This window comes from Mus musculus, chromosome X (genome assembly GCF_000001635.26).
Source record: "Mus musculus strain C57BL/6J chromosome X, GRCm38.p6 C57BL/6J".
Lineage (NCBI taxonomy): Eukaryota > Metazoa > Chordata > Mammalia > Rodentia > Muridae > Mus > Mus musculus.
Window position 1 is genome coordinate 51,020,658 of NC_000086.7, and position 14,434 is coordinate 51,035,091.

Here is a 14,434-nt window from a genome sequence, read left to right on the forward strand (position 1 = left end):
CCCAAGAGAACATTTTCATATGTTGGTTTGAAAGGCTGGCCTATGGAGGGCTGAAAGAGGCCAGTGGTGAACAAATACATAGTTGCTCTAATTTTGTAAAATATATGAGTACGATACAGCCTTTGACGTGGACACAAAGCCATTAATTATGGGTTCAGAGTATTTTGAGTAGACTTTCATTTTCCAAATGATTTTAGTTTTTAAAACAATTTGAACCTTTTTCCTCGTGGGCGTCTGAAGGCAAGATGGGTCACCAGCAGCTCTACTGAAGTCACACACGGAAGTTCGGCCAGGGTTCTCACTCTTGCTGGGTCTGAACATGTGAATTCAGTGCTTCCGTCAGTACGAGAAGGTCATAGGCTTCATTAAGTTGAACTAAGAGAACTTGAATGGATTATTTGACTATCTACCAAGTGGAACCGATCATGCTAGTCTTTGTACACAAAGAATAAAAATGTGAAGGCCTTTTAAAAAACAATTTGAAAAATTATTGTAGATAAGGAGGTAATCATAATCTTTTAATTTTTTATATTATTATTATTATTGTGTAGTTATACATGCATAGTCTGTGTGTGTGAATGGAGGTCCAAGGAGCTTAGGAAAATCGGTTTTCTTCTTCCACCTTGGATTCCTGAGATCCAACACTGATTGCCATGCTTGTCAACAAATGTTCTTCCCCCTGAGCCACCTTGTGGGCCCTAATGTTTATCATGTTTTGAAAGGAGGAACTAAATAAGATTGTTAATCACCACTTCATCAAAAAACAATCTCCCAACCAAGTAGGGGCTGGCCTGTCCAATTTAAACAAGCTCCAGCCTTCTGCCTGCCTCTCTGGACAGCTCTATACTTAGAAAAGTATTTCTCATGCATTATCTGATGAGGCCCCAGTTGTTCACCAGCATACTCTCAATAGGCAGGGAGGGTATAAAGACAGTTTAAAAGGGGTTGTCCTAGCAGTTGAGAATCTGTGCTCTGAAAGGTACATTCAAATTGTGGCTCTGCAGCCATCTAGTTGTACGACCTTAAGAGAGTTGGTGGCTCTGAGCCTGGAGCTCCTCACCTGTAAAGGGAGATAAGAGTTTGACATGGGAATGAAGTGAAGTATTAGAGGTGACAGACAGTGCACAATCCCCTTGAACATTACAAAGCTTCAACGCACACATTTGATGTTCGTATGACAATGTAATGGTGCTGTGGATGTAGCTCAGGATCAGCAGCACCTCATACAACCAGGGGTAGTGAGCCAAGCCTGTAATGCCAGTACTTGGGAAGTGGAAACGGGGGTGGGGGTGGGAAAATCAGAAGTTCAAGGTCATCTCGAGCTACATAGATGAGTTTGAAGCCAGCTTCGAACATACAAGACACTATTTTTTAAAAACTGCTAATAAAAATAAAAAGTGGAAAAATGTTAGGGAAGAAAATATTAAAGGCCTAATGGGTCCAAATGACACAGAAGTAAGTATAGGGTTGCCCCGGGGAGGCAGGCAGAAGGTTGGAGTGTGGTTAAATTGGACAGACCAGTCCCTAAATGGTTGGGAGATTGTTTTCTGATGAAGTGGTGATTAAGCAATTCTCTGGTGTAGAAAGCTAAAAGCTCCTTGTGTTTTGTTTCAGGGCAAAACAATTTTTATATGCTAGTGTGTCTGTGAATCCACTTCTTAGATATGTATTTTTTAATTAAATTAATATTTACACTATTCTGCACCTTAATACTTTGCACTTAAAACACCTTGTCCCCTTTTCAGAGTATGTAAGTTTCTTTTTTCTTTTAAGTTTCTTATTTACTCTGCTGCTGTACCAAGTAGACCACCTTCCCACTGAAGGACAATCTTTGTTTCCAGTCCCTTGCACTGAATGGCTCATGCAAATGTCATTGCTAGTTAATCTTCTGGGCGATTTTCTAGTTGTTCAAGAGCGGAAACAAAGGGTATTTGCACATAAAATTCTTTGTGGAAATATTGCCAAGTTGTTCTTCCACAATTGTATGTTGAATCAAGGGGCACTATTGTTGAATCAATAGTGTACTGTCTTGCAACAGTAACTAGTCAAAGGAGGTAAACTGCTTTAATCATACACTTCATCTCCATTGGAGACATCAAAACCTATGCTTTGAGATTTAGATTTTTTGTTTTAATTCTGTACACATCTCCTCTCCCATAAAGCTACTGCACAGGACTCATTCTCAATAGCACAAATGTTTTTGTTTTTTTTTTGTTTTTTTTTTTGTTTTTTGTTTTTTGTTTGTTTGTTTGTTTTTCGAGACAGGGTTTCTCTGTATAGCTCTGGCTGTCCTGGAACTCACTCTGTAGACCAAGCTGGCCTTGAACTCAGAAATCTGCCTGCCTATGCCTCCCAAGTGCTGGGATTAAAGGCGTGCACCACCACTGCCCTGCATAGCACAAGCTTTTTAAAAATCACGGTATGAAAAAAGTTTACACATTGTTTGTCAAATATGTAAATCACAGGTTAAATAGTTTCAGTTTTTAAAAATCATCCTGGCAGATGTTTAAAGTCTTCAACAGTGTGCTCGAGGCACTAGCGGCTCACATCTGTTAACTCTCCTGTTCTTTCAGGTCCACACCGCTGTCAGTTGATGTCCTTACAGCTTTTAACTGTGAGAACTAACTTACTTCAAGGTCCAGAGGAAAAGCTTTGTCCCAAGGCCTACCTTCTTCCTGGTCTCAGTTTGCTGAGATCCTAGGATGAATGAGTCAACAGTGTCTTCCCGATTCACCTCCAGCCTCATTCACCTCAGGGCTTCAGGAGCCCCACCCCCAGCAGACCATTTAGATTGGCCAAAGGTCCTTGTAGCTCCAACTAGCTTCTCAAATCCCCAAATCTTCCCCTTGGAATCCTGCTTACTGGCCTTATTCATTGGTCTATATTTTCTTATCTTTTTCTTATTATAAAGATTAATAGTCTTTGCAATAGATGAAATAAATGTGTAGTCCCATTATTAACAGAAAAATCATTAGTAGTTTACCATCAGTTTGCAAATTGTTTCTATGGTAATTAATTTTAATGATGATGCACCATCCACATGCATGAAAACACACACACACACACACATACTATTTAACGAAGAATGGAATTATAAACTTTTGAGAGGAGCTTTTTTGTTTACTGAAATATCATGTTTGTACAAAGCACTAAAAACATAGTTCCTACTGATGAACCTGGTAGGACTTCTTTCCTACAACCAGAATTGCTATTTAATCCCATTCAACCCTGCCTTCCTATCACCCAACATCTGGGATTTCATGAAAGAGGCTGATTATCACATATCCACAATCCCAGCCTGGTCAGACAAATATTCACATATCAACACGGACATTGTTTGCCAAGTTGGAAAATTAATTCCTCAAAACTCAGGTATCATTAAACACAAATGTACCTAAATACAACTTGAACTTTTTTTTTTTTTTGGTCTAGTGTAAGGTGGAACTTTTAAATCTGTACCCTCCGTAGCCAATATTCATTAATTGGTTAATTCACCACACATGTATCCTCTGAATCCCTACGCTGTGCTGAGCATTTTGTTAGCATTGTTAGGAAGACACAATACATTCAAAATGTAACAGAGCAGCCTGGCAAGTCAAGTCCTATGATGGGGATATGGCCAGAGAGTTCTTGAGGAGGTTCTTTGGACCACAAGTAAGGAAGACGAGAAAGGTTAATCGGAACTAGAGAGAGACAAAAAGAAAAATACCTTGTGTAATAATAAGGTTTTGACCTTTCCCCTGGTTACTATAGGAAGTCATAAATGACATCTTCTCAAAGGTCACAGAATATATTACATTAAGCAATAGGTTGGTGGGCTACAGCACTGGCCCAGGATCAACAATTCATGGTGTTGCTTGAGAAGAAATTACTTACCTTCTCTGAGCTTCCATTTCTATAAGTATAAAGGTCAAATGGCACTCCCCCCCCCAAATACCTGGCATTTGGTAGGTGCTTAACACATGGTGATAATGGGCAAGTTTGAGCATTCTAAAACTAAAGACATCCAGCACTTACATAATTCAGGGCTCGGGGAGTTTACCCAATTGTTAACAGCACTGGTTGTGCAAGTAGGAGAACCTGAAGTCAAATCCCCAAGCCATATGAAAGGCAGGGTGCAGCTTTGTGGGCATCTGTATCCATACATTAGTACTGCTTGGGGGAGGGACAGAAAGATACCCGGACTTGCTGGCCGCAAGCCTGTTCCATGTTCAGTGAGAGAAGCTGTTTCTGTGCAATAAGGCAAACAGCAATAGAACAGGATACCAAGTCTCTTCCTGTGGCCTTATCACACACACACACACATACACACACACACACACACACACACACACACACACACACACAGGTGTATGAACTGCAAACATATACAACACACACATACTAAAAAATGATTATTACAACTCATTTGACACTGCAGGATACTTCAAATATAAAGGCCAGATTGGATGTGGTAGCAAGTAGCATGATTTAGTGATATTAATTAAAATCATCTAATGATAACAGATCAGATACTAGGCATTTGTAAAGTGATTGGCACTCATTGTGTTTAATTCTTCTAATGTCCTTAAGAAGTATATCCTCCCAGAACTTCCAACTTTATGAACCAAGGAGTGAGTGCTCAGAGCATGGTGCATGTATAAAGTCGAACAATTTGTCCTGGGTGGAGCCTGAATTGCAACTCAGTTCACTTTGACCCCAGAGCCTATACTGTATTCTGTCACCACCTCATTTCACTGCAGCCAGTTCTGTTTCAGTGGAGAACAGGACCTAAGTTCAAGTGAAACAATAACAAATAATTTGTATTTTCTTATTCTCTTTCTATGACCTTGAGCAAGGTTAGTTATTTGGAAGGATTTCATATGCCCTTCAGGGAACTTGCCACCATGACCCTGCCATAGGATACTTGACCTTGGGTCTGTGGTACCTTGTGTTAAGATGCTGGTAATGGTCATGTTTACCTTCCAAATTTCTCTGGGACCTTTCTAATAATAACAACAACAACAATAAAATCAAAACAAAACAAAAGCCAAAATCCCCCCAAAAAATCAAAAACAAAAACAGGAACAAAAAAATCCTCCTCTTACTACTGAGATAGCATTTGCCTACATGGGTGGAAAGAGGGACGTGCTTCATTATTTTCAATATTATTATTACAAATGGCAGTTAGGTCTATTGGGCGCTAGCCATGTAAAGTTTTGTGGAACATTTTGGTCCTTTCCGCAACATCACAAGGCAATTGATATTATCATTATCTCGAGGTTAGAGATGAGGAAACAGCACCAGCAGTTAAGGTAGAGCCAAGAGCTGGTACACTCATTTTGTGAACCTCAGAGTACTGGTTCTCAACCCATGGGTTGCCATGCAACCGCATGGGCAAACCTCTATCTCCAAAAATATTTACAATACGATTGATAACAGTAGTAAAATTACAGTCATGAAGTAGCAATGAAAATAATGTTATGGTTGGGGGTCAGCACAACATGAGGAACTGTACTAAAGAGTCACAGTGCTGGGAAGGTGGAGAACTACTAGCTTAGTTTCTCTTCATTTCTCTTTTTGCCTCTATGACTATAACATGACCAATTACAAATATAATCCTCTTGAACGTTTCTACTGACTACATGATTTAATTACTACATCCTTCAAACCCTATTTCCATAATGTATATACCGATCAAGCCTCATTCTTTAGAAGTTGTCTGCCCCAACCCCTTCTACATAATCCTCCTTTCTTGTTAGGCTAGATTTATGATAATTACATGGAAGGCTAAACTGCTTTTGTTTAGTATGAGCACTTACTATGAGTTTGGGGGTTCTTCAAAGGTTGAAAAGTATGGTTATAGAAGTGGTGTGGACTCCAGTCCCGGTCAACCGGACTTCCAAGGAGATTTTAACCTTTAACTGCCTCAAAACTTGCAGGATGTAATCGTGACTTAGGACTCTATGAATTCAGAGGAATGTCCATAGCATGTAACCAAACTAAGAATAGAAGTAATTCTGAAGTTTGAATTCTTGGACATTCAAAAGGATGGCTATCTAATTGCTTTTATTGGTTGATATTTAAGATGAGGGATAATGTTAGAAAACTGATATAAAGATATGGTAGTATAATAGTAGGTTGTTGTTTTAAAATGGTGTGTGTGTATCTATATGTGTGTCATATATGTGTTGTGTGGGTGCAGGCATACTATAGCGCTTGTGTGGATGACAACATCAAGAAATTAGGACTCACCAGGCAGTAGTGGTGCACCTTTAATCCCGTCACATGAGAGGCAGAGAAAGACAGGCAGATTTCTGAGTTCGAGGCCATCCTGGTCTACAGAGTGAGTTCCAGGACAGCCAGGGCTACACAGAGAAACCCTGCCTCAAAAAAACAAAAACAAAAACAAAACAAAAAAACAAAAGGAAGGAAGGAAGGAAGGAAGGTAGGAAGGAAGGGAGAAATTAGGTCTCCATACATCTTGGTCTTGACATAAGGCCTCTCTTGCTGTTGGTACTGTGCTGTGTACTCCAGGCTAGCTGGCTAATTTGCTTTTGACGGATTCTCCTGTCTGCATCTGCCATCCGGGTTTAAGAATTCTAAAAGTACAGATATTCATCAAACTATTAAGTTTTACATGGAGGATGGACCTCAAGTCATTAGGCTTGCCAGCCAAGTGCCTTTGTCCCCCTCAGCCATGTAGCCAGCTCCAGATAGGATTATTCAATAAAAACACATCATTGTTTTAATTTCATATTAATGACAAATTTAAAGCCTTATAGTTGCCCACCTTGTGTGGGGAAGTTAGCGGAATATGCAGAATTCTGGCACTAGGTGTCAGCAGAAGATTAAATTAAAAATACCTATTTTTGTTTTTTTTTTCTTTTTTAGTTCTATTTTCTATATTTTATTTCTGATGGAGGAACATCAAGATTTATTGATCATCCCAAAATATCTTGCAGAACAATAAATTTTGCATTTCGCAATTTAAAAAGCTGACACACAGTTGCTGATTTCGAATGCTTTCAAGCAGCAGAAGAAAGCTCCAAACTTTGCATATGTAACAGGAAGCTAACTGCTCATTCAGAAACAGACTTGCAAGTGATGTCTATTTTAACTAAGACAGCGTTTTCTATATTTTTTAAAGTACTTACAACAATAAAAAAAGATACATTTCCTGAATTTTGTAACAAAGACACACTTGCTTGTGGCTGTAATGATATCAATGTGAATAAGGTTGGGTTGCTGCCTTTCAGTGGAGGTACCTTAGGGAGATTGCCATGGCTTAAGGAATTTTAGATTATATATGACCTCAGTTATGGAGAGTCTGGAACCTAAACATCTGATTATCTTCTACATGGTCCTGTAATGTTCACAGCAATCATGGTATTTGTATGGATTAAGTGCTACAGTTTATTCCAACGTGGATGACATGAATAAAATAAAGAAGACAGCTTTGAGAACCATGTGTGTTTGTGGAACCCAAGCATGCCTCAAACTTGCTACAAGTTGAACATATTGAAATTCTGAAACACTCACAAGCCAGACCTTTTTCAATGTCACCATACCTGGCTCTACGCTAGAGTTGTGGTCAAAATGCAGGTACACTAAAAATGTATAAATTCCCCTTCAGGCTCTGTGTAGAAGATGTACATGAAACAAATTAATTTCCTGTCTGGAGTTGGATTGTGCCTCCCAGGTGTCTCACTGTGCCGGTATAAATATTCCAAAGTCCAAAAATACTCAGAATTCTCAAGTACTTCTGGTTCCAAGTATTTTACAAAAGAGATACTCATTCTACCTTCATATTTAGATTTTTCCTTTTACTGTTCACAGTCTTCACCACTCCATTTTTATGTTCCCTTCCATGTATTGAAAATAGAACTTAGGATATCACCTCCAAGGCTTCCTTCATCCTCAGTTGCCATAGTAAAGAACTACTAAGTTTTGCAAATCATTTCCTCACTATTTCTCAGCTCTTCTCCTTGTATGTGTGCCATACTATATGTGTGCATGTTCAGAAAACACTTCTGTAACATTGTTCTTAAAAATTATAATTAGCCCCCTAAATGGTTTAGATGTCTCCAATCTTTCCTTTTAAGCTTTCATGAAGAAAGCCTATTTTGTTTATTTAGTTATATATTTATTTTATGTATATGAGTACACTGTAGCTGTCTTCATGCACACCAAAGGAGGGCATCTCAGATCCCATTATGGTTTTGAGCCACCATGTGGTTTCTGGAAATTGAACTCAGGACCTCTGAAAGAGCAGCCAGTGCTCTTGACCACTGAGCCATCTCTCTGAAATCCTATTCTGTTAACAACTTACTTCTTTTTGTTGGCTTTCTACTGTGCATTGTCAAAATTCAACCCATTCCTGTGTGCATGCCAGAGGTTGATGTTTGGTGCCTTTTTAAATCTTATGCTTTGATGCAGCCTCTCTCACTGAGCCTACAGTTAGTCAATTAGTCTAAATTGCCTAGTCACAGAATTCCAGGTATGTATGGATCTCAGCCCTGCCACCCTGTGCAGAGATTTAAAATGTGTGCTGCTGTGCCCAGCCTTTATGTGGGGCACCATGCACCTGAACTCGAGTTCTCATTCTCGAGTGTTGAGCATCTTAAAAACCCATAAGCCATTTTCTCAGGCCCAAAAGGTCTGTTTTCTAAATAGTTTAACCTTGTCTACCTTCCAAACAATCTTTCTGCTTTTGCATTTTTATGCTCTCATATGACTAAACTCATGAAAGTGATAATGACTAATTTTAAGTAACATATTATTAAGACCAAAAAAAGAAAGGAAGATACATTATGCATATTGTCTCTAATATAACCCTGACTACAAAGAACAAGAAAAGGCTAAGAACATAAAAATCTAAATATGAAAAATTAAACATTAAAATGTTATAGTATTAAAATATTAAATATAATATATAATATAACTATAATAAAATATTTAAAATGAGAATGTTTAAGAGATTTTTTTTAAAGATTAATTTGTTTAAAATTTACTAATATTTTATATAAGACATCAGGAGTAAAAATCTGTTTGCTATAGTTTAACAAATATTCATTATTTGCCACCACAGCAATGTACTATAAATAATTCTAAGCAATGTAAAATGTATGAGATATTATCTTGACTATTACAGATTTTACTAAGTTTTAGAATCTGGAAATATTAAACTTTGATATTTGTATTTTTCAAGTTGACACATCATTTTTTGAAATTTATTTCACTAGTTCTTTAATACTTTTGTGCGATGTGTTTTCGTCACATTCACCCCTCTCCCAGCTTTTCTGAGATCCACCAACCTTCCCTACCCATCCAACTTCATGGCCTTCTTTAATCCATTCAAGACCAATTTTTTTTCCCCACGGGAGAACATTTTAATGTTTGGAAGGTGTATAAATACCACCCAACGGACAGTGATGGCGGGCTTGCATAGCTAGCTTTGCAACACTTCTTGTCCTTGCATTTTGGCTGTTCTTCACTTCTTTGAGAGAGGGACGACAGGGAACTTCTCCTGGTGTCCCCGGCTGGTCTTGGTCACTCCTTGTAACGATAATTCTTTAATAAATCCCTGCACGGAGTTGTTACCTGCCTCAGTGGTTTATGTTTCTGGATGAAACACACACAACCTTTATATTTTAATATGCCCCAAGCAGCACAATAGCTGGACAACTGCCTATACTCCATGCTGTTAGAATCTACCCCCCACTGATAACTCTGAGTTATTACTTACTAATTTCTGTGTTCCATCTTGGTTGCTCTTACCTCCATTTAGTCAACCCTCTGGGCCATGCTTTCTTGGCCCAGAGCTCAGGGTGCTCTCCTTGCTTCTCTACCCCATGGTGGCTCTTGTCAAGACCAATTTATGATGTTCAAATACTCTTGGATTTTTCACTGGCTTATGGTTGACTGATCAAGAGTGACACTCTTAAAGAAAACTGTCTCTCTCTCTTCCAACAGTTAACAGTTGACAATCTCTCCACAGTTAGTGTGGGATTGTATGTACAGTTTCCCTCTCCATGTTGGTTTTTGGACTGACTTAGACTTGCATATGTTTTAGGAATGTTGTCAAAAGTACTGTCTGACACAAACTGTATATGCCCCAATACAGGGGAACGCCAGGGCCAAAAAAAAATGGGAATGAGTGGGTAGGGAAGTGGGGGGGAGGGTATGGGGGACTTTGGGGATAGCATTGGAAATGTAATTGAGGAAAATATGTAATAAAAAAAAGTACTGTCTGTTTCCTTGTAGTTATCCACCGCCTCTGGCTCTTACATTCCTTTTCCTCGCTCTTTCAAATATTCCTTACTCTTGGGGGTGGGTGCATACCATATATGTTTCTTTTTTCTTTTTTTTCTTTTTTATTAGATATTTTCTTCATTTAAATTTCAAGTGCTATCCCCAAAGTCCCCTATATCCTCTCCCCACCCTGCTCTCCAACCCACCCACTCCTGCTGCATTAGAGAAAGGTTTCCTATACTTCCTCACTTTAAAAAAAATTGAGAGCTAGTGATATGACTCAGTTAAAGGTGTTGGTTGCCAAGCATGACATGAATTCTAGGCCCTAAACCCACGTGGTAGAAGGAAAAAAACTGATTCCTATAAGGATCCTCTGACTTCCCTTTTAAAAATCACCATTTGATGAAAATGGACATGTACTTAAACACGGCAAAAGGTGTTTGACTTCACTCTGTAATGAGAAAGATGTAGATAAAACCTGCACTAAAGAACCTTTCTAACAGTTTTTCAGGGAATAAAATGTTTAACAATATGCTTCAGTGACAAGGGTATTGGGAAATGAACAAGATCAGACTTTGATAGTGAGCTGTGAGTTTCCAAGCATATTTGACAATTTATATCACAAGTATAGTTCTACAGACCCTTTGAAGGAGCAACTTTTTTCAGAATATACCAAGCAGATATTTCCTCATGCATTTGAAATGATATAGGTAAGGCATAGTATTGAAACAAAATAATAAGGTGGTTGAACATTCAAAACATTATCATCTTCTATTTGGCTCTTCTTCCAAACACCGTTGCTTTGGAATTAACTTTCAACATAAGCATTGAATTGGGATAAAGACATTCAAACTGGGGTGGAGGGGGACTATAGAAACTACACAAAATATGTAGAGAATGACCACTACAGTCTATTTTTTATTAAATATTTTCTTCCTTTACATTTCAAATGCTATCCCCAAAGCCCCCTATACCCTCCCCCCGCCCTGCTCCCCAACCCACCCACTCCTGCTTCCTGGCCCTGGCATTCCCTTGTACTGGGGCATATAATCTTCGCAAGACCAAGGACCTCTCTTCCCAATGATGGCCGACTAGGCCATCTTCTGCTACATATGCACCTAGAGACACAGCTCTGGGTGGGTACTGGTTAGTTCATATTGTTGTTCCTCTTATAGGGTTGCAGACCCCTTCAGCTCCTTGGGTACTTTCTCTAGCTCCTTCATTGAGGGCCCTGTGTTCTAGAGGGCCCTGTGTTCTGTCCAATAGATGACTGTGAGCATCCACTTTTGTATTTGCCAGGCACTGGCATAGCCTCACTCGAGACAGCTACAGTACTACAGTCTTAAGTGACAGATTGGTCACTGAAAAAATAGTAAGGGTGTTTGAAATTTTCCTAGACTCAAATGAAAATGAGACTACAACTTATCAGATTCTTTTGAATAGAACTAAACCAATTTTAAGAGGAAAGCTTATAGATATAACAGTTTACATTTAAAAACCTGAGCTATCTTAAATACATAACCTAATGATACACTTCAAACAACTTAGAATAATAAAAAATTAACCCCCCAAACAGTATACAGCGAGAAATAATAAAAATTTGAGCATAACTTTGTGAATTAGAGATTGATAGAACAATGCATAGAATCAATCAAGACAGAGCTAGTTATTTTAAACAAGATTGAAAAACACCTAGACAGACTAAGCAAAAGAGAGAAGGCCCAAATTAATAGATATAGAGATGAGAAAGAGGATTTTGTTATAAGAGATTCCAATGAAATCAAGCAGATCATTAGAAAATATTTTGAAAACTTCTATTTTAAAAACAAGAATAAAATTAAAATTAAATTAAGGTAACTTAAACAGATATATAATAAGCATTGAGATTGAAACAATAGTAAATGTTGTTTACTATCACAAAAAAAGATCAGGATTAGACAGACTCCCTTGATTCTACAAAACCTTCAAGGAAGAGCTAACACTAAAATTCCTCTTACTAGTCCTCAAAGTAGAAAGAGAGGAAATACCAACAAATTTATTCCAAAACCAGGTAAGGACACAAGAAAAAACCCTACAGATTAATTTCTCAGATGAACCTAACAGAAAAAACAATTCTCAATAAAATACTTGCCAACTGAGTTCAAGAAGTCATGAATCTCATGCACCATGACTGTGTTTTTCATCTCAGATATGGAAGGTTATTTTAATACACACAAACCAATCAATGTAACAGCAATAATAAATAGACTTAAACACAGAAACCATGGGGTCATCTCAATAGACATAGACAAAGACTTTGACAAAGTTAAACATCCCTTCATGGTGGAAGAAAGTAGAAACAGAAGGAACCCATATCAGCGTAATACCCATGGAAGGAGTTACAGAGACCAAGTTCGGAGCTGAGACTGAAAGAATGACCATCCAGAGACTGCCCCACCTAGGGATCCATCCCATAAACAACCACCAAACCCAGACACTATTGCAGATGCCAACAAGTGCTTGCTGACAGGAGCCTGATATAGCTTTCTCCTGAGAGGCTCTGCCGGTGCCTGACAAATACAGATGCAGATGTTCACAGCCATCCATTGGACTGAGTACAGGGTCCCCAATGGAAGAGCTTGAGAAAGGACCCAAGGAGCTGAAGGGGTTTGCAGCCCCACAGGAGGAACAAAAATATGAACTAGCCAGTACCCCCAGTGCTCCCTTGGACTAAACCACCAACCAATGAGTGGTGGGACTCATGGCTCTAGCTACATATGTAGCAGAGGATGGCCTAATTGGTCATCAATGGGAGGAGATGCTCTTGGTCCTGCGAAGGCTCTATGCCTGAGTGTAGGGGAGTGCCAGGACAGGGAAGCAGAGGTGGGAAGGTTGGTGAGCAGGGGGAGGGGAAGAGAAGAGGGGTTTTAGGAGGGGAAACTAGGTAAGGGGATAACATTTGAAATGTAAATAAAGAAAATACCTATTTAAAAAGATAATGAAAAAAGAAAACAAGAAAAATTAAAAATAAATTTAAAAAAATAAAATGCTAACAATACAAATGCGAAAGCCAGAGTTTAGATCCGCAGAACCCACTTAAAAATTAAAGAGGCTGAGCAGCTGCCTATAATCCCTACCAGCACAAAAGCAGAGACAAGGAATCCCTGCGACACATTAGCTAGCTATAATAGCTGGGACCACACAGTTTTGGGTTCAGGGAGAGCCCCTGTCTCAAAAAATAAAGTGGAGTATAATTGAAGACAACACCCAATGTCAATCTCTGGCTTTCACACACATACACGTATGTACACATAGGTTGCACACCATACACATACATAAGAAAAAATACCTAAAATAGAATAAAGTATAATGATATAGGCATGAGAATGTCACATCAAAAAATATAATCTCATATACTAACTTAAAGCATTAATAAAAATAGCATTGAAAACATAGCATATTGACTTAACAATTGCTATTAAAGAACACAAGCATGTGTATAGTCTCTGAAGTATAAGAGAGATTTTTCTTCCTTCCATGACCTGGCTCCAGTGCATTCATTCGCACTGGCTTCACATCACAATAGACTAGGGGTTTGGGAATAGCCAGACCACATTTAAAGCCTAGTCAAATGAATGAGTGGTTGGGCTGGTCCATACATTTTGAATGAAAACTGAAGTGCAATCATTAAGACATGAAATTGGTTTTTGTTTTTTGGGTTTTGTTTTGGTTTGGTTTTGGTGGGGTTTTTTTGTTGTTGTTGTTGCTGTTTTTGTTTTTGTTTTTTTTTTAGGACTTTGTAATTGGTTCTGAAAGTAAATTTTATTTCTGGAGATGTTTTTAAGCATCATGAATCTAAATACAGCATCTCCCAAGGGAGGCGTCTTGGAAAAGCAACAGTACTTACTTGGCATACTTATGACTTCCAGTCTTGTTGAATTTGAATTACTAGCTTAATAAGAGTTATCAAGCTGTGAATGTTGGCATACATCCATAACACCAGCACTTAGCAGGCTGAGGCAGGAGATTCACAAATTTGAGGAGAGCCTGTGATATACATTGAGTTCAGGCCTATTTCAGTTACATAGTGAGACCTACAAAGAGTTTCGTATTATACCCAACTTATCCTCATTGTTATGGTTTGGGCGTATGGAACATTCGTTATTTCAGCACAACAGAATTTGAAAACAATATTCAATTTCCCCTCCTTTCAGGTGTTTAT

General features: G+C 38.5%; 1 pseudogene; it reads left to right on the plus strand.

The window, feature by feature from the left end:
* The first annotated feature begins 236 nt into the window (after nucleotides 1-236).
* On the plus strand, nucleotides 237-462 carry Gm52442 (annotated as a pseudogene).
* The last annotated feature ends 13,972 nt before the right edge of the window (nucleotides 463-14,434 follow it).